The sequence below is a fragment of the Prionailurus bengalensis genome, chromosome A1 (assembly GCF_016509475.1).
Source record: "Prionailurus bengalensis isolate Pbe53 chromosome A1, Fcat_Pben_1.1_paternal_pri, whole genome shotgun sequence".
Taxonomy (NCBI): domain Eukaryota; kingdom Metazoa; phylum Chordata; class Mammalia; order Carnivora; family Felidae; genus Prionailurus; species Prionailurus bengalensis.
Genome location: NC_057343.1, coordinates 180691139 through 180712755, shown reverse-complemented (window position 1 = coordinate 180712755; position 21617 = coordinate 180691139). Strand labels below are relative to the sequence as shown.

The window sequence follows — 21617 nt, the reverse complement described above, 5'->3', positions numbered from 1 at the left end:
GGGATTTAAGCCAGTTTTAATTGGCTCTTCTATTACTTGTGGCAAAACGTGTGTTGGCTAAGGGAGATAAATAGCTATCCACAGTATAAGTTGCTTCACAGAGGACTGAGTTGCCCATTTCCAGAATGATTCATATAAAATTAAGTCTATCAGAAAAGGAAATGCTGTATCACTGGAGAACCCTAAATCCTTTTTTAGCCTTGTTGATTGAGGATAGGTTTGTGTCCATTTACCTGAGGAAGATAGTGTGAAGAAAAAGAAAGGAAGGAAGGAAGGAAGGAAGGAAGGAAGAAATGGACAGAGGAAGGGAAAGAGGAAGGGAGGGAGCGAGGGAGGGAAGGAGGAAGGAAGGAGGGAAGGAAGAAAGACATGAGTGGGGAAGAGACTGCACTATAACATCACCAGATTGCTCATCATTTCAGAATTACTATCTACTTCTTGTGAGTGATAAACCAGAAAGAACTAACACACCAAAAGTTTTGTTAAAAAGAATTAACAAATGTGCACGTTGGTTGAAAGAAAGAGATGTGGCCACTGAGGCATAGCAGCTGAGAAAGATATTTTTCTTTTTCTTCTTTTCCCTAAGTGCACCATCTAAAGGAGGAATTACTATCAAATGCAAACATCCTCACCACAGTGACAACCTTGGCAGGGACCAGAGGAGAAAGTTCCCACTGGCCCCGTTCCCGGGGGTTTGAGTCAAGAGGCCAGGAATCTGTGTAGCACATCTGGGGCAGGAGAGCAGACGTCTAATGGGGCAAAGCCTAGAACCAGAGAAGGTGCATTTTATGAAACGGAAATACAAATAAATAGCTGACACCAGAAGACAGAGTGTCTCCTGACTGTTTAGAAACCACTGGCCTCTGGTTCTATTTATAAAGATGACATGTTCCACAGAACCAGTTTTCCCTGTTACTAATCGAGGCCAAAGCATCAACATATTCCAGGCACATGTGGGAAGGGATGAGATGTGGGTTCAGGGCTCTGACCTTCTTTAATGAATTCATTCTGCATCTGGGGTCAGGACGCATGCAGAGTGTTTGTACTTTTTACTCTCAGTAACTGGGGGAGACAGAGATGCATAGTCTTCCTCTAGATTTCTAACTCTTCTCACCTTCCTGTCAGTTTCCTCTTTCTTCTTTCTTGCCTGCCTGCCACCCTTACCTCCTCCTCATTCTCTCCTAGCAGAAAGAACACTCCTAGCTTGTTAAGAGGCATAGATTCTGGTCCAAGCTTTGCCAACAACTGGCTATTCAATTTCAGGCACTTATTTAATCTCTCTGGACTCCAGTTTTCTCATCTGCAAAATGGGCTTAGATAAGTGTTTACCTAATTCGTTTTCCAAAATATGAAGAATGGGGCTGTGTAAGTGGATATTGAAGATCCTGAGACATATTTCAGTAAAGAACCATATTCAACTTTGTTTTGCCAAGCATGGCTCAAATTCATTTGAGAACAAAATCTCTTTTTTAAAAAATAACATGTAGCTACATCTCACTATTCTATGGTTTATTGGTTGAACTGCTGTTTTTGCCCAATAGTTGGATTGATTCTCTAAACCTTCTTTTTACCATCCTTCTATTTAGAGTGGTTAGGGACAAAAACTGTACTTCTCAGACCTCCTGAAGCGTGAGTTTTGCATTTGGATTACACTCTACCAATAAGATGAACTCATGTGAGATGGGGAAGACATTTTCATTTCTCTCCCAATCCTGACGGATACACTGACCTAGATGATCTATGAAAGTCTACTTCGGGGCGCCTGGGTGGCTCAGTCAGTTGAGCATCCGACTTCGGCTCAGGTCATGATCTCACAGTTTGTGAGTTCAAGCCCCACGTCGGGCTCTGTGCTGACAGCTCAGAGCCTGGAGCCTGCTTCAGATTCTGTGTCTTCCTCCCTCTGCCCTTTCCCTGCTCATGCTCTCTGTCTCTCAACAATGAATAAAGTTAAAAAAAAAAAATAAAAAAAAAATAAAAGTCTACTTCAACTCTTTGGGATTTTTATGTTTTCTCTCTTGGCCATACCTTTTCTTAGGCAAAAATCTCATTTACATATCGTGAATCTAGTTCATTTATTTTCTTCTGGATTGTAATAAATCCCAAGAAATAGACGGAGGACAAATCAAGAAAGAATAAATGCTAGCTGGGATCATCTTGCTCTGAAGTTTCCATCATCTTCTACAGCTCATTTCTGATTTCGTGGGACATAGTTCATCTTGGGGTCTTGTAGCAATTCCAAAAAGACAGAGACTTGCTAAAAACTTGTAACTGTAACCATGGTGCCCCATGGATCCTTAGGGCACTGTTACGAGGCTGTATTAAGCTGGGCACACAGACTATTTCTCTCAGCATCCCCTATTAATCTTGTAGGGATGATTGTATTCCTCATCACATTCCAGGAGCACTTTTGTATTGTTTTTGAGAGAGAGAGAGAGAGAGAGAGAGAGAGCGAGCAGAGGGAGAGAAAGAACTTCAAGCAGGCTCCATGCCCAGCACCGAGTCCAACGCAAGGCTAGATCTCATAACCATGAGATCATGACCTGATCTGAAATCAAGAGTTGGACACTTAACTGACTGAGCCACCCAGGAACCCCTCCAGTAACGTCTTAAATGTGGCTGCACTTAAAGAAGACAGCTCTAGGAGGGCACAGATCTAGCTCTGGCTCCCTGATGACTTAGTAAGCAACCTTGGTCAGGACAAATAACCACTGTGTCTCTTAGATTTTCTGGATCTAAAATCAATGAAGCAGGCTTTTCCTAGTTGCAAGTACTTTAGACAAATAGGGGACCCTATACGTAGTATAAGGAGTTTTAAAATTGAGCTTTTCTGGTGGGTGTCGGAATAGAACCTACTCCTGACTCTTGACTCCACGAAGGTTAAACATTGGAAGTTGGACTCATCAAAACATGAGATGAAGGGAATTTCTGGGTGGTTGGTCTTTTGGCAAAATTGTAAAATGGTCAAAATTTGTCTTTTTCTCCTTCCGAATGACAAAAATTCAGTTTTCTAGCTTTCAGCACCAAAAAACTTTCCCTATTTTCCTCTGCCTCCTAGAATTGTCCTGTGTTTTAGATTTGTCCTTTTCAGAGCAAGGAAAAATAGTAAGCTCATTTATCCTGAGGCTGTGGTTTTAGCTCTGGCTTCTCATCAGTCCTGGATATCTTCAGAGAGCAAAGATGTCAGGGTCCTACAGCTAGAAACCCAACAGTTGGTCTTGGATGGTGCCCAAGTATTGGGCTAAAACTTCCATGGGATGAGAGCTACCAGGGTATTGTTACCTAAAAGCACCTCTTCAAAGAGAATCATGGAAAAAGTTCCAGGGATCAACTAATCTTGTCCTACTCCTACTCAGAATTTCCATAAAGCAGATTACTGCCATTCACTTTTACTTACAAGCTTCAAGCTAACCAAACTGGAAGTACAGTTCTTGCCATAAATAGGAAGCTCAAAAAATCTTGAAGTAATGCCAAGGTTAGTTCAATATGAAGTTTATATCTAGTAGCTGGTACCTTGTTCTGGAAATTCTGTGCCCATTCTGCCTCCTGGCTTGATTGTACTCAATTATCCCACCCTTAAATACCTCCCAGAATCTGGTTTACATCCTCTGCCTTGTGTCCTGTCCCTCATGTAATTCTTCAATACTAACCTGATGACAAACACATGGGCTTTGAGTTAGATCTTGTTCAAGTCTTGACCCCACCACTCTGTAATCAGAATTCCTTGGGACAATTATTTGGAGACTTGGTTTCTTCATCTGCAGAGTAAGGGTGATTTTACCTATTCTATCCCAGTTCAGAGTTTGACACACAGTAAATATTCAACAATTGTGAGGTCCCTTTCCTCTCAAATCTCGCTGTTTACCTTGTACTTATTTCTACCTATTATTTATATGACCCATAACCCCAATGGTTTTTAAAGGTAGGATTTCAAGTATCAGTAGGAAGATATTTCAGGCACAGCAAGAGCTTTGTGTTGCAATTGAAATTATAGCCTACTGGTCCCCAGTAACTCTATCTTAGCTCCCACCATAAGGGGTCTGTCCTAGGCATTCAGGGCAGTGATGAGATGAAAGAAACTAATGGATGCAATGGGAGGAGTGAACTGAAGAAACCCTTGATAGTCACTAGTGGGAAGCTGAAAAATAAACCCAGAGAAGACCTGGAAAGGGCAGACCACCAGATGTCTAGCTAGGAAGCAGAAATCCTGGCTGGAGTCTGTTTCAAACCACAAAATCTGAATTTGGGGAAGAAAGCATTAAAAACAATAAATTACCAAATTTAAGATTCAACTGCCTCAAACTGTAACAACTTAGGCACTTGTAAAAGAGAAATATTCCAGATGGCAAAGTGGAAGGATGAATTATAGAGAAGGAAGTGGCTAATATCCTGTGCAAGACTTTGAAGCAATACAAAGAGCTTTCCTTGAAGGAACAGGCTAGGGGAGCCTGGTGTTTCTAGGAAACAGAAATGGGGTGCCATTAGATTATGGTCAGCTGGCCCTCTGGCCAGTCCTGGGTGCTCAGGGCTCAGGGCTCAAGGCTCAGGTTTGTTTCAAATTGCCTTCTGTCTTCTAGGAGATTCTGTAACAAATGACCCTGGTGCCTTAGGAGGGCATCTGGAATGACCACTTAAAATGGATAGGACTTTGAATTGACATAGTCCATCTGGCCTCGCTACTTAATTCAGGATCCCATGGGCCTAGGTATGATTTCAACATCACTTTTCATCTTCTATCTCCTTTTATACAAGGTCACTCCAACCCTGGAACCAAGGAGATTGAATCTGAACAGGTAAACTGAAAACAGGTGAAGGACTCTGATTGCATCCTGGTCAAAGGGGCTTCTCAAAATGTAGTCCTCAGACTGCATAATCTGACTACATGATACCTCAGCACCACCTGGGAGATTATTAGAAATGCAGCACCCCAGTTGGTCTGTGGTGAGCCATAGACACTGACTGGCCTTTGTTCCACAGGATGGGGTTTGTTAAAAGTGTCAAGAATAAGGCTTATTTCAAGAGATACCAAATGAAATTTAGAAAGAGATGAGAGGGTAAAATGATTACTATGCTTGGAAACACTTGGTAATTCAGGATAAAAATAAGTACAACACATCTAAATAGAGGATGATAGTTCATGCATATCATTTGTCAGATTGCTTATGCCTGTAGAGAAGGAGATATGATAGTTTGTGTAGCTTTGCTCTTGAGCTCCCAAAGTGTGAAGGTTGGCCTGACAAATTATGTTGCAGCATATTGTACCAGCCTGCTGCCGGCCTGCAGTCTTCTTAACTCATTTGGTATGGACAAGACCTATGAAGGCCAAATGGAGGTGACTAGAGATGAATACAATGTGGAAAGCACTGATGGTCAACCTGGTACCTTCAGCTGCTATTTGGATACAGGGCTTGCCAGAACTACTACTAGAAATAAAGTTTATGGGGCCCTCAAGGGAGCTGTGGATGGAGGCTTGTCTATCCTTCACAGTTCAAACAATTCCCTGGTATAGTTCAGAAAGCAAGGAATTCAGTGTAGAAGTATACTGGAAGAACATCCTGGGTCAGAAAGTTGCAGATTATATGCATTACCTAGTGGGAAAAGATGAAGATTCTTACAAGAAACAATTCTCTCATTACATAAGGAACAACATAACTCCAGACATGATGGGGGTGTTTAAGAAAGCTCACACTGCTATATGAGAGAATCCAGTTTATAAGAATAAGCCTAAGAAATAAGTTAAGAAGAGGTGAAACCGTCCCCCCAAATGTCTCTTGTCCAGAAGAAAGATTAGGTAGTTCAGAAGGCAAGATTCCTTAGAGCTTAGGAGCAGGCTGCTGAGAGCTAATAAACCAAACCACAATTTTCTTTTTTTTTTTTAATTTTTTTTTCAACGTTTATTTATTTTTGGGGGGGACAGAGAGAGACAGAGCATGAACGGGGGAGGGGCAGAGAGAGAGGGAGACACAGAATCGGAAACAGGCTCCAGGCTCCGAGCCATCAGCCCAGAGCCTGACGCGGGGCTCGAACTCACGGACCGCGAGATCGTGACCTGGCTGAAGTCGGACGCTTAACCGACTGCGCCACCCAGGCGCCCCCAAACCACAATTTTCTATGAAGATTTTTCAGATAAAGACAATAATAAACTTATTCACCAGGCAGCTAAAAAAAAGGGGGAATGCAGCACCCCAAGTCTATCAAATCAAAACCTGCAATTTAACATGATCTGTGGGTGTTTCATACATATGTTAAGGTTTAAGAAACAGTATACTACTAGATTATATATGCAAAGGAGGAATATAGGCCCACAAAGATATTTGTATGCATAAGAAAGGACACAGTCCATGTCCAATCATTTCAATAATACTGCACCTCATGGAGTCTACAAGTTCCTAATATCACTGCCAAGGCATTTTTCTCAATATGACTAATAAAGGCCTTTGGTCTGAAATTGGGTCCGTAAGTAAAGGGGCATCCAGTCCTCAATCTCAGTCTCAGTTATTTTACTGTTTCTCCTCTTGTCATGCAGCAATCCATACCAACTGAAGGAAAGTCATAACATACAGGAAGCTGCATAAAACCCTCTACTGGTTTGCTATCACACTCACAATAGTTCAGATTCCTTATTGTGGTCTCACAGGGCCCTTCATTCTCTGGCACCTGACTACTTTTCAGAATTTATTTCTTGCCCTCTCTAATGCTGTTCCAGCCATTCTTGCCCTTTTCTTTTTGGAACACACCAAGTTCATTCCAAGCTCTGAACATTTCCAGTCATTCTTTCTTCTATGGGAATGCACTTTCTTCCCTTATGTCTTACCATGAGTCCTAATCATGTATGTCTCAGCACACACACAAAAAAATGCTTTCCTAGAAAGACCAACACTGCTACTCTATCTGAAAATCCTACCCCAACTATTCTAGCTGTATCAGATTATTCTGTGTGATTTTCTTCGTTGAATTTAATGTTACCTGGTATTCTAGTGTTTATATTTACTGATTTACTTCTCCCCTGCCACATATAATAGAAACTTTAGAAAAGCAGATTCCTCTTGCTGACTGCTGTATCCCCAGTGCTTAGAACAATGCCTGACAAAGTATTTTTTCAATGAATGTTTCCTAAATGTGAGTGAATGATAGCAGTAAGGTGAAACTACTGGCTTCTCAGTTATCTGTGCATTCCTACTTTCTGTGCTCTAATCACCCCAATTATGCCAGCAGATAACTCAGAAGGGCTTAGATGGCAGAGCCTGAGTCAATGATGCTTTAGGTCTGACCCACAGGATTGAGACAGGTCACACTGTGGTCACTTCAGGGCTGTGTAGTGACTGTATTCAATTCAATACAGTTTTATAAACTTTTGTCCATGCACAAGGCACCGTGAAATAAAGGCAAAATATAAATATAAGGCCAAAGGTATTCCAGGAAGGCAAAATGGAATTTACAAAGGTATAAAAGCAAGAAAGGGGGTTGGGAGAACTGTAAGTAGTTTGGTGATACCAGGATGCAAAGTGCACAGTTTGGGCAGGCAGAAGGAAATAAGGCTGGGGAAGGAAACAGAGAGCTTGTAATAATACATCTCCTTGAGATGCTGGACCTACTTTATGTTTGAGGTCAGATGCAAATATCTCAAATTCTTTTTAGTCCAAAAGAGCCAGCAGTGAATTTAGCTGAGAGCATGTTGTAACCTCTAGCCCTCCTCTGTGCTCCCTTTGGGCACCATGAGCACCATACCCAGCAATCTCAAAAGCCCTCACATGCTGGACCCATTAGGCACTGCATACTCCTCTGTCTGAGTCATTTCCCCCTCTGCCAATGGTGACAAACCCAGAGGAATTCTCCATTAATTGAATCTGAGATGACTCACTCTAAACCAGGGACTTGAAACTTGAAAATCTCAGCAGCAATACCTTGGCAGTAAGACTCTTGGTTTCAGTTGTCCAGCTTATTGTCTGGAGAGCCAGTGGGTGTGAGAGGATAGAGTAGAGGGTATCTGGGGGAGGGGGTGGGCTTTGGAGCAGGAACGCTGGGTTTTCTCAGACAGCTGGAAAGACAACAGCACCCACTATATGTCATTGCTTGTTTAAATTCCAGCTGGTTGCCAAAGGCTAAAAAATGATATCCAAACACACTTTGTTTGGCACACCTATTTTGTTTACAGTATTTGATGCAGTATTTAAAAATAAAGAGCTTTTGGGGCACCTGGGTGGCTCAGTCAGTTAAGTGTCCGACTTTGGTTCAGGTCATGATTTCAAGGTCCATGAGTTCAAGCCCCACGTCGGGCTCAGCGCTGACAGCTCAGAGCCTGAAGCCTGTTTTGGATTCTGTGTCTCCCTCTCTCTCTGTCCCTCCCCCACTCACACTCTGTTTCTCTCTCTTCCTCAAAAACAAATGAACATTAAAAAAATTTTAAATAAAAAAAAGAGCTTTCATGTTAAATTCTGTATTTCTGAATTCTCTCAAAAATGTAAAAGACCTGGCAATAACCTACTCCAAAATGGATGCCCTTTATATAGTCTGTGTGCTCCCAAAGTTTCCATGGTCTACACCCCAAGTTTTACATTCTCGTGCTCCTACACTTATACTCAGAATGCTTCATTGGTTTATTGTCCCTTATGGCCCCTGCAGGATTTGAGTTTGCAACCCCTATTCCGAAGCCATCAAGAGGACAAACTCTGATGATATTTTCAGTAATAGGAAAGGACCTCAAATTATTATCTCTCTGGAAAATTTCACCTACTCAGTGCTGAAAAATTTATTAGAAAGTAATATAATAAAAGGGCATGAAAATGACCAATCTCTACCCTCTACATCTTCTCTCCTGGAAGAACACGTTACTTATATTTGAGGCTGGGGTTTAGTTTCTTTATTGTCTTTTGTTCCTCATCATAATTGCATCATGGTATATATTTAACTATTGCCAAATAAATAGGTAAGGAATGAAATGACATTGCTGCTCTAGGTCTTATGCATCTGGTACCCTCCCCCAGGAGACCTGACACCAGGATATGACATGTTTTCTTCTTTTCTCCATCTATTCCTGTTTTAATAGTCTCCTTCCTCCCATATGTAGTCATCTGGCTATTCTTTTTTTTTTAATGTTTATTTATTTTTGAGACAGAGCATGAGCGGGGGAGGTGCAGAGAGAGAGGGAGACACAGAATCTGAAGCAGGCTCCAGGCTCTGAGCTGTCAGCACAAAGCCCGACTCAGGACTCAAACCTGCTCAAACCTCAAACTGTGATGGACATTTAACTGACTGAACCACCCACGTGCCCCTCATCTGCCTATTCTTCTAAGAAGTATCTATGACTTCCCCAAATTAGAAATATTAGTTTTCTTTTCTCTATTCAAAATTGGTACTTATTTATTATGTAACTTCCTCAGTTTTATTTCCTTTATGGGAAAAGCAATATATACTTCATAAGATACATACATTATGTCTAGATGTGGTGAAAATAACCATTGCAAACACGAATATATCACTTACTATATGTCAGGAACCCTTCCAAGTGCTTTGTATATGTTGATTTATTTAATCTTCACAACATTGCCGTAAAGTAGGTACTGATATTATAATCCCCATTTTACTGATGAAGAAGCTGAAGCAAAAAAAGTTAAGTAACTTGCTCAAAGTCACCAGCTAATAGGTACTGGAGATTGGCTTCAAATCTCAGAAGCTGGACCCAGTGTGTATGGCCCTAACCACTAAATAATACTGCCTCTCTTCTGAAGTGAGGTCTATATTATATGACCACATCCTTTGTGTTCAAGATTGAAAATTACCCTTCATTATCCATTCTTATCAGTGCTATTTTACATTGTTAGTTACATACAGCCAGGTTGAATCCCACTTGCTTTTAAAGCTCTTTAACTGGCTGAAGAGAAAGGTGGGGAGAAAAGTCTCAAATAACATACATATAACTAGAGGTGGGATCCACAGTCCTTCGTTCTTTTGCCTTATTTAGGCAGGAAATTCTTCAGGCACAGAACACTTTTGAAAAATAGCTTTATCAGCAGATCCTTCCTGAGAGTTCTTTGTCATCCAGAAGTACCATACATCCAGCCTAGATGCAAAACATCCCTGAGGCCAAGCAAAGACTTGGAACTATAAGAATGTAAATGGCATTGGTTTTCCATTTCATCATTTTCAGATATGGATCTGTTTCCCAATCTTATCTGTATACTTTGTTACAGACTCTCTTATATTTGTCCTTAGTTTCTTCATTTGTGAAATGAAAGATTGGAAAAGACCATGAATGGCAAACAGATTTGCTTTTGTATGCCATATCCAATTGATTAGTTGTATTTGCCTTGGAGAACTGCAAGCCATAAGCCTGCAGTATATGAAGTACAGAAGTATATGTCAGCATATTTTCCAAGAATTTGCTTCCCTGGATTAGATGACTCCCCAGGATCCTGCCCAATTTTATGCTCATGTGAAAACAGCTACAAAGGGAAAAGGGAATAACAAAGCAGGGGATATGAATAAGATTTTTTAAAAAGGACTATGAGGAAAAAGAGTATGTCTGTATAATTACGATTTATACTGGAAGCAGTGAAGAGCAGGATTGATATTGCAGAAAATCCAATCAGTAATATGGTAGACTAATATAAAAGTCATGTAGAAAAAAAGAACAAAGTGAGGAGTCAGGCAAGAAGGAGTTGAGTGTCATTATAACAAGGCAATGTCAGGGATATTTGTGGTGATGGAACTATTCTGTGTCTTGACTATGGAGGTGGAAAATGGGCCAACACATGTAACAACATTACACATAACTAAGTATGCACACACACACACACACACACACACACACGGATGAGTACAAGTAAAACTGGGGAAATCTGAATAAGATTGGTAGGTTGTAGAAATGTCAATATCCTGTCTGTGATGCTTTATTATATTTTTGAAAGATATTACCCTGGAAGAAACTGAACAAAGGGTATATGGGATCTTTATATATTATTTATTACACCTGTATGTGAATCTACAATGATCTCAAAGTAATGTTAATTCACACACACACACACACGCACACACCCACCCCAAAACTATAAAGACATTTAGAGAGAATTAGAGATAAGAGAATAGAGAACCAATACACAGACAAATAGTGTTATAAAATGGAACTAAAATCAATGATCAAAGGTAAAAACAGATGAAATGTTTCTCTGCTGAAAAATGCCAATATTAATGGATTTAAAGGACTCCTCAAAATCTAGGCCTAATGAGAGAAAATAAATTTATTCTTAAACACATTGTGACATACTTTCTATATTATGAGGCTTGCAGCCAAAAATGACAGCCAGATGAAGTAGCCAGGAGCCAGGAGCTTGTGAACAGCCCTGGGTGCCACAGTGGGAATTCATAAGCCAGGGGCATTAATAAGCCCCTGCCCCATGATTTGATTTAGGGATTCTATTCCCCTTTAAAACCATGTACTGGTGCCAAACCTGAAAATGCTGCTGAATCACAGATGCTGCATGAGGAACATTTGCACTGAGAAAGATTAGATAGCTCCCTACCATTCAGAAGGATTTCCTACCATTCATAAATGATTTCTTGAAAAACATAAAGGAAACTTTTACAGTTATTATTTAGACATGGACCTAGACACAAAACAAATTCAATCATTCCTATACTTGCTCCCAGAAACATTTCTTTAACCTTAATGCCATGTGTTCAGTTATGGATGTTTATGGACACGTGGCAGGCAGAAGGTACTACAAATGTACAAAAATCGGGCATGACCCCAACCTCCAAACAGCCTCTTAGACATAAGCATGTAGTAACAACAATAAAGGCTGTGATTTATTAAGTGTTATCTGCAGTCCAGATACTGCACAAGTGTTTTGTATATGATAATTTAATGATCTCAATAATTCCACTGAAGGCAGAATTGAGATTTTACTTCATGTTAGTGTGACCCAATGACTGTAATATTCTCTATGCTCACTACCCACCATTTGCAAGATGAGGGTCAAATCACAAAGCTACCATGACATCTTCTGTGAACATGTACAGATTCATCATTTATTCATCAATACATATGTATTTGCATCATCCATGTACCAGGGTTTATGCTAGGTCCTGGGACACAATAATGAGAAAAACAGACAGGAATCCATCCCCAAGGAGCTTCAAGTCTAATAGGAGAAACTGGTATTATTCAAATGATCAAATTAATATGTAACTATATGTATTCATGGCAAGGGCTACAAAGAAAAGTATACACATTGCTTTGAGAGCATATAAGGAACCAATTTGACTTAATCAGAAAATTAGAGAAAGTTTTTCCAAAGAAGTGACTCTTTTAAAGAAATCGGAAGAAGGATTAAGAGTTATCTGGTTGAAGAATGTAAGGAAGACACTCCAAGAAGAGGAAACAGCAAGGGAAAATTCCTGGGGGAGGGGGGGGAGGCATAGATATAAGATGGACTAAAACAAACAAACAAACATAAATAGAAAAGAAAAGAAAAGAAAAGAAAAGAAAAGAAAAGAAAAGAAAAGAAAGGAAAACAGAGGACCACTGTGGAGAGAGCGAAAGAAGAAGAGTGGTGCAAGATGAGGATAGAAACTTAACAAGTGCCAGGACATACCAAATCTCATGGTCCACATAAGGAGTTTAGTCTTCATCCTAAGAGCAAGAGGAAGCTGTTGGAAGGGTTTTAAAAAGGGAGTGGTTAGGGACATGATGAGTTGTGAATTTTCAATTATTTTTTTCTTTTTCTGTAGCCAAAGCTGTTAGTATGAATTTCTAAGTTACAGTCTGTCTTAATAATGCTTATTATGATATCAAATGACAAAATATTATCTTCCTAACTAGAGGGGAGACACCATGAAGGCTGGGATTATTTCTTAAACTATATTTTATTGGATTTAAGATATCTAAATAAGATGTGTGTTTACTGTTGTATTCCACTAATAAAGAGAAAATGCTGCCAATTACACTTGCCATTGATTATAAATAGCATCTCTATTCCAAAGATTTTAAAAACATGAAATAATGCACATCTTTAACTAATGGAATATTATACTTTGACTCTCTTACAGTGCCTAACACAATACTGAGTTGGTCAAAAGTGGAATGGGAAGAGTGTTGCCCTTCAAATGAGGAAACTGAGTTTGTAACTGGTTCTGCCATGCACCTGAACAAAAATGACTTTTTGGGTCCCACTCCACTTTTCTATAGTATGGACCACATGAGTACTGAGGTTCCTCCCAGATCTACATTTTCTTTGTGCAACAGCTGCCTGTCAACAGCTACAGGGAGAGGACTTTGAGGCTTTTCTCTGCTAGACAGAGTACCTTTCAGGGAGGTACAGGATCCCCTACACTTCTCCACGTGGAAGACAATAGGGAATGTGCCTGAAAGACATGCAGCCCTGAATTAGAGATAGAAAACTGGACTCAAGAAATCTAGTGACCAAGGGAAGTTTCTGTAGGCCTCATGTTAACCAGAAGATGGGAGCAGAGCATGGGCTATGTTATGGTTTGAACTGTGTTTCTGTCCAAACGGTATTGAAGTCCTAACCCCTAGTAACTATGGATGTGACCTTATTTAGAAATCATGGGTCTTTGCAGATGGTCAAATTAATATAAGGTCATTAGGGTGGGCCATAATCCAATATGACTGTGTCCTTATGAAAGGGGAAATTTGGACACAGAGACAGACATATACAGAAGGAGCAAATGTGAAGTCCCAGGGAGAATACCATCTGTAAGCCAAGGAATGCCTGAGGTCATCAGAAGCTAGGAGAGGCATGAAACAAATTCTCCCTCACAGAACTTAGAAGGTACCAACCCTGCTAACACCTTGGTTTTGGACTTCTAGCCTCTGAATTTTGTTTAAGCAGCCCCAGAAAATTATTAGAGGCTGTTTCCCAGAAGACCTATATTGCTACAGTGATTCAGGGTCTTTTACTTTCCACCCTCCTCTGCTTTTGAGAAAGTAGCAGACTATCACAGACCAGGGATTAAAAATACACGAGTGTTAAGAGAGTACAGTTTGCCCTCAACACTCTCTCACATCTGCTTTCTACACCCGACAATTCCTTCTCATGCCTCTGGCCTCAGGTATCAGCACCCCACTCTGCTTTCTCATAGCCAAGAATATCTTCCAGTGCCCTCCTCAGCCCTGTGTTACTCTTTCAACCTTAATTCCATTCTGCATCCTCCCTCTCATTGGCCTTCATCTCATGTGTGTGTAAAATTAGTATTTAGCACTGGAAAGATACTGATAATTTTGTAGCACAAGTGGTAAATCTTGTAGGTGTCTGACATAGAATTTTCTGATAGGTGAAACACCTGTCAGTATGCAAGGTGCATTACTTCCAGGAGCCATTCTGGTGAGCTGAGAGGACACTTAAATTTTGGTTTGATGGTTAAGACAATATGGGTCTTCCTCAATACAAAATCTTCTGTCTCCTACATTGGCTTTTCTTTTCACTTTGAATTAAAAGTAGTCTATTTGTAGGCTGAAAGCCTCTGGAGGAACCCAATCCCAGTCACATCCATTAATAGGACCCCACCCATTAAGGCTTCATAAATTGATGCCCCTCCAAGGCCAAGACTCTACTCTAACATGGCCTCTTTCCCCAGATCCACAGGGTTGGAAGGTTGATCTAGAAGACAGTTAAGGTCCCTGGCAGCTGTAAGACTAAATGATCTTAGGATCTCATTCTTGTTATATAATCTCTGCTCATAGCCCCATGTCCTCTACAGTCACTTTCTCTTCTAATTTTCAAAGCTTTCTCATTTCATACCTGCCTCTGAAGTATGCCTGGAAATAGGGACAATATTGAAATTCAAATTTTGTGCAATAACCAGTATGAAAAAATAATTATAAATATAAATATAGCTTTCATTTATTGAGAGCTCACTGTGTGCCTGAGTTGATGTTAAGTGTTCTATAAGCACTTTTTTTAACCCTTGATACAAGCCTAAGTATGAATAGGAATCCAACTTTATAATAAAGACTGAGGCTCACAGATTTAAAAACTTTTCTAAGATCAGATAGGAAGAAGTAGAAATGGTATTCAAACCTAGATAGAGCCAGGAGGCCATGCTCTTAATCACTTTGCTATGCATTTGTTTATGGTTTAGGAAAATCTCCTTCCACCAGGGAACTTGAATCAGTTCTGAAACCTATGGAAGAATTATCTGAATGCAGACTTTTAACCTCAGAGAATATCTTAGAAATTTTGTCCTTCAGGGGAGCCTGGGTGGCTCAGTCAGTTAAGTGTCCGACTTTGACTTAGGTCATGATCTCACAGTCAGTGAGTTCAAGCCCCATGTCAGGCTCTGTGCAGACAGCTCAGAGCCTGGAGCCTGCTTCAGATTCTGTCTCCCTCTCTCCCCCTGCTAGCACTCTGTCTCTCTCAAAAATAAAATAAGAACATTAAAAAAACTTTTAAAAAGAAAGAGATTTTGTCTTTCTCTTCACAACTGAAGAAATCTGAGGACTTCATGGTCAAAACACTTGCTGGTGGATAAACATCTATAGACAAAACTCTGCATTAAATTCAGATTTTTGGTCTCCTAGGCCATGATATAAGACAGGAGGAGAAACTTGTCCTAATCCTTATATTACTGGTTCCCAAACTTGAATAAGCATCAGAATTACCTTGTAGGACAGTTAAAACACAGATCCAAGGTCTTGTTGGAGACATGACAATTTTCAATTCACTTGCATTTCAATGTTCACGCAATGCTCTAGGAACTACCTTCTGAAAACTCAGTCTTTAAACCCAGAGGATGCCGTAATATTAGGTGAGTCGGCCTCTTACTCTGGTCATTGGGTAAGAACTGGGCCTTGATACGGTGGTTCTTAGCCTTGGCTGCACATTGAAATCATCTGGGAGATTTAAAAACCCACCAGGGTCTGAATTAATTGGTCTGAGGTATGGGTAGATCATTAAGTGTTTTACAAGCTCCTGACATGATTCTTATGTGCAGTCAGTGTTGAGTACCCCTGTCTTAACACTTCCAACTCTCTGATTGTGGGTAAGTTATACAAACTCTTAGTGCTTCAGTTTTCTCATCTACATAATGAGAATAATAATGGTAGTTATGATTTTTGTGAGTATTAAATGACTTAATAAATTTAAAATATTTGGAAATAGGAGTGGCATTTAGTAAATGTTATATAAATGTTGGCTGTAATTGGCATCACCATTGTAGTTGTAATTAGTGTCTTCTCTCCTTTTTTTCTGTGTCTTCTGATTTTTATGAACTGTTTTACATATGCACAAGACTTTAAGTTTTTTCTAATGACCTATATATTAAAGCAATCAAAATTAAGTAGGGTCAAATGGCCTACATTTCCCTCTCCCCTGGTAAAAAGCAACCACTCTGTTCTTAATACTCATCACTGTTAAGTAGAAAGAGAACTTTCCATTCTTGAAAGTGAGAGTCTTATTTCAGGACTTTCAATTCTATTCCATTGAGTTATATGTCTATCATTATGCCAGTATGACATTGTTTTGATTAGCATAGATATGTACTGTTTTTTTTAATTTTTAAATTGTATTTAATTCCAAGTTAGTTAACATACACTGTAATAATGATTTCAGGAAGAATTTGGTGATCCATCACTTACATATAACACCCAGTGCTTCCTCATCCCAACAAGTGCTCTCCTTAATGCCCATCACCCATTTAGCCCATCCCCCCCACCCAAAACCCCTCCAACAACTCTCAGTTTGTTCTCTGTATTTAAGAATCTCTTATGGTTTCCCTCCCTCTCTGTTTTTACCTTACTTTTCTTTCCCTTCCCCTATATTCATCTGTTTTCTTTCTTAAATTCCACATGAATGAAATCATATGATATTTATCTTTTTCTGACTGACTTATTTTGCTTAGCATTGTACAAAATTTTAAAATCAGAAAGCATGAGTCCTCCAACATTGTTCTTTTTCAAAACTGTTTTGGCCATGCTTATTCCCTTGTACTTCTATATGAAGCTTGTTAATTTCTGAAAAGATGCAAACTGGGATCTGAATAGTAATTACATTGAATCTGTCAATCATTTGGGGACATACTGTTATCGTAACAATATTAAGCCTCTGATTCATGAACATGACATTTCTTTCCATTTATTCAGTTCTTTAGTTTCTTTCATCAATGTTTTATGGTTTTCAGATTGTAAGTTTTTTATTTTTATTTAAAAATTTTTAATGTTTATTTATTTTTTAAGAGAGAGAGAGAGACAGAGCATGAGGGGGGGGGGGGGCAGAAACAGAGGGAGACACAGAATCGGAAACAGGCTCCAGGCTCTGCGCTGTCAGCACAGAGCCCAACGCGCAGCTCAAACATACGGACCCTGAGATCACGATCTGAGCCAAAGTTGGACACTTAACTGACTAAGCCACCCAGGGGCCCCTAGATTATAAGTTTTGTAGTATTTTGTTAAATCAGTTGTTAAGTGTGTTATTTTTTGGATTCCATTTATTCTTTTTTAAGTGTTTATTTTTGAGAGAAAGAGAACGTGAGCAAACAGGAGAGGGGCACAGAGAAGAAGACCGAGGATCCAAAGTGGCTCTGTGCTGACATCTGAGAGCCTGATGTGGGGCTCAAACTCACAAACTGTGAGATCATGACCTGAGCTGAAGTCAGACACTTAACTGACTGAGCCACCCAGGCACCCCTCTATTATTCTTTTTGATACTAATATAAATACAATTGTTTTCTTAATTTCATTTTCAGATTGTTCATTGCTAATGTATAGAAATGCAATTGATTTTTGTATATTGATCTTATGTCTTGAACCTTTAGTGAACTTATTTATTATTCTAATAGTTTTTTAGTGGATTCTTTAGGATTTCCTGCATAGAAGGTCATATCATCTATAAATAGAGATTGTTCTATTTCTTCCTTTAAAACTTAAATGTCTTTTTAAACTTAAATATTTCTTATTTTAAAATTTAAATTAAATGTCTATTTAATTTTCTTGTCTAATTGTGCTGGTTAGAACTTCTAGCAGAATGTTAAATAAACAGCAAAAGCAGGCATCCTGGTCTTGTTCTTGATCTTAGAGTGAAAGCATTGAGTCCTTCACAATGAAGTATCGTATTTATTGGGTTTTTTTTTTGTAGACAACCTTTATTAAGTTGAGAAAGTCCCTTTATATTTCTAGTTTGGTAAGTTTGTGTGTGTGTGTGTGTGTGTGTGTGTGTGTGTGTGTGTGTTTATGAAGGGGTGTTGATTTTGTCAAATGCTTTTTCTCATCTATTGAAAGGATCATGTGGGTTTTATCCTTTATTGATAGTGTATATTACATTGATATTCAGATGTCAATTCCTGGGTATGTCAAGCTATTATTAAAAAAGCAACCAAATTTTTGTTATGTTGTTATAAATTTCAAACACATAAAAAGTAGAGAGAATAATATAGTGAACCCTCAGTGTCAATTATTATCTACTCCAGGACCAATTTGATTCATCTATACTCCTTGCTTAGCTCTGCCACATTCTAATAATTTTGAGGGAAATCCAAAAAAATATATTTTTCATCTGTTACTATTTGTGTATGTATCTCAAAGGGTGTAAGACTATTTAAAAATAGTCATAATATCATCATAATTAAAATAATTCGTTAATATAATAAAATGTCCAGTGAAAAAATTTCTTTAGTTAAAAAATCTGACTCAAGATCAAAATCAGGTCTATATATTAAAATTGATTCATGTGTCCCTTAACTCTCATTTAACTTTTTGGATCACCTTTCCACCTCTTCCCACCTCTTTATTTGCATGAAAAAAGTAAGGTAATTTAGTAATGCTTGCCACTGTCTAGGTTTTACCAGTTTTATCCCCATGGTAGAGTTTAACATGCTCCTCTAACCCTATATTTCCTGTAAACTGTTAGTTGGATTTAGAGACTTGATCAGACCCAAGGTTGATTTTCTAGCAGTGATTCACCATAAGTAATGCTGTCCAATTTTACCTAGGAGACACATAATATTTGATTGTTTAGTTTTTGTTTTGTTAGCAGCTATCACTATTTACTGCCTAGATTCATACTTTCATTAAGGCTCAAAGTAGTTATAGTCTAATTCTCCCTCTGTTCGTAAGTAACATGTTCATTCCATACAAGATTAAAGGGTGTTTGAGGGGGTGGACTGGAATTTATTGGAAGAATTTTTGGGGTATTTCCAGGAACCAAGGCTTCTTGAAGAGTTTTCAGAGTCTCAAAAACCATTAGGCAATAGGGAACTTCTCTCTCTTACCTCCCCAGGCTTGCCTCCATTCCTCTCAACTTGTTTAGCTTTTTCATAGCCATTTAAATATGGTTGCCCCATACTTCCTGCATTTACATTTCCCCAGCCAAACAACATGCAGAGATATTGTGCAAGGATGTTTCAATGTCAGATCCCCTAGATGATATATTCTGATTAGTCCAGTTTGGACCCACTAGTTATGATTATTAGGACAGTATGGCAAAGTCACACAGTTCAAATATGTCCACCTGTGGATCAGGTGAGGGAGAGTTCTTAGAGAAGAAGTGTATGGTTTTTTTTTTTCTTCCAAAATTGTATTTAAATTCTAGCTAGTTAATATAGAGTGCAATATTGGTTTCAGGAGTAGAATTCAGTGATTTATCAATTACATACAACACCCAGTGCTCATTGTAATAAGTGCCCTCCTTAATATCCATCATATATCTGGCCCATCCCCCACTCACTTCCCTCCATCAACCCTCAGTTTGTTCTCTACCTTTAAGAGCCTCTCATCACTTATTTCCCTTTCTCTTCCCCTTCCTTTTCCATATGTTTTGTTTCTTAAATTCCATATATGAGTGAAATCATGTGGTATGTGTCTTTCTCTGACTGACTTATTTTGCTTAGCATAATTCACTCTAGCTCCATCCACAACATTGCAAATGGCAAGAAGTATATGTTTGGACATATCTTCCAAAATAATGGTTATTGGTATCTCCTCCTTCCATGTCAATCCATGGCTTCAAACCACCATTTTTATATATTGATGAATTTCTTTCTCCTCCCTTTTTTTTAAATGAGCTTCAGATTCTTATATAAAACTTCCAACTGAAATATCTCCTTAGAAATCCTGTAGACCCAAATCTTAACATGTCAAAGACTGAATTCATCATCTGACCGCCCAAAACTTGATCCTCCTGCTTCATACCCTATCTCAATGAAAGGAATCATAATCAATGCATTGAGCCATATAGGAAATGTGAGAATTAACCCAGACTCTTCACTGTATTATTATCCCTTTCTTCCCATGTCATCCCTCTTAACACAAGGATGCAAATTATACATCCTTTAATATCATTTGCATTTGTTCCTTCTACTTGACTCCCACTAATGGCCACTGCTCTAGTCAGTAGCCATAGTTTCTAATCTGATTACTCCCATAGTCTTCTAACTAGACTTTCTGGGTTTCAAAATGGTTCTTTTCCCATTTACTCTGTACACATCTCATAAAAGACATCTTCCAAAAGCATAGCTTTAATCATTTCATTATGCTGATTAAATTCCTTCAGTAGGCCACCACAGCTTTTAGGATAATATTTAGCAACAAAAATTCTTCATCATCTGGCTCCTGACCACTCCTCCAACTTTGCCCCCATCACTTCTTCACAGTCAATGCATTGTCTAGTCATCCAGAAGCATTTTCAGTTTCCCAGATTTGACATGCTTTCCCAGATATTTCATGCTTTTCTACTTGCTTCCCCTGACCTGTTTTCACTCTCTGGTATACCTTACCTCTGTTAACATTTTCATCCAACTAATAGCTAGTGTCTCTTCAAAACTCAACTAAGAAGTTCAATTTTCATCGTCTGTGAGAAACTTCCTAGAAGACACATTTGGCTTGATTTTTTTTTATCTCCAACATTTAGCCCAGTGCCCAGTATAGAGTAAGTGTTAGATACATGTTTATAATATAAATAAATTACAAACCTACAGATTTTGGGCAAAAGTGCCTGGGCTTGTTGCAGCTCCATCTTCTCAGACATTGTGGGCAATAACTACCCCCTGCTTTTCAGTCAACACAAGTTTTCCCCCAGACTCTTCTGATGGTTCCCTCAGCTCAGTGTATCTCAGTTCATGGACCACAGGCTGAGAGGAGTGAACCAGACAGCTCTGACAGTCAGCACTGCTTCTGGGTATCAATGCAGACAGAAGGAGCCCAAAAAGCACAGGAAAGTATAAACAGATTCTTGAAATCTCCAAGGAACACAATCAATGCTTCCTTGCTTGATCAGGGAAAATTCAAAATGAAGGACTGATCTTTTGGAGTCTAGAATTACAGTCCTTACTATGAGGTCTTTGCTGATACCTGCAATTCACACTGTTCACTTTCTTGATCATCTAGGATAATTCTCTATTTCTGTTATTCAGTTTAGTTTAGTTTCAGTTTTAGTTTGGGAGACAGAGTGCACACGTGCAAGTAGGGGAGGGGCAGAGAGAGAGAATCTGAAGCAGGCTCCACACTGTCCACAACTGAGCCTTGTACAGGGCTCGATCTCATGAACTGAACCATGAGATCAGGACCTGAGCTGAAATCAAGAGTCTGATGCTTAACTGACTGAGCCACCCCAGAGCCCTTCTGTTATTCATTTTAATACCTGACTACGTTTTGTGTAACTCCACAGTTACAT

The 21617-nt window shown here is 39.2% G+C and overlaps 1 pseudogene; it reads left to right on the top strand.

Moving 5' to 3' along the window:
- Positions 1 to 4969: 4969 nt before the first annotated feature.
- Positions 4970 to 5842, top strand: LOC122475668 (annotated as a pseudogene).
- The last annotated feature ends 15775 nt before the right edge of the window (positions 5843 to 21617 follow it).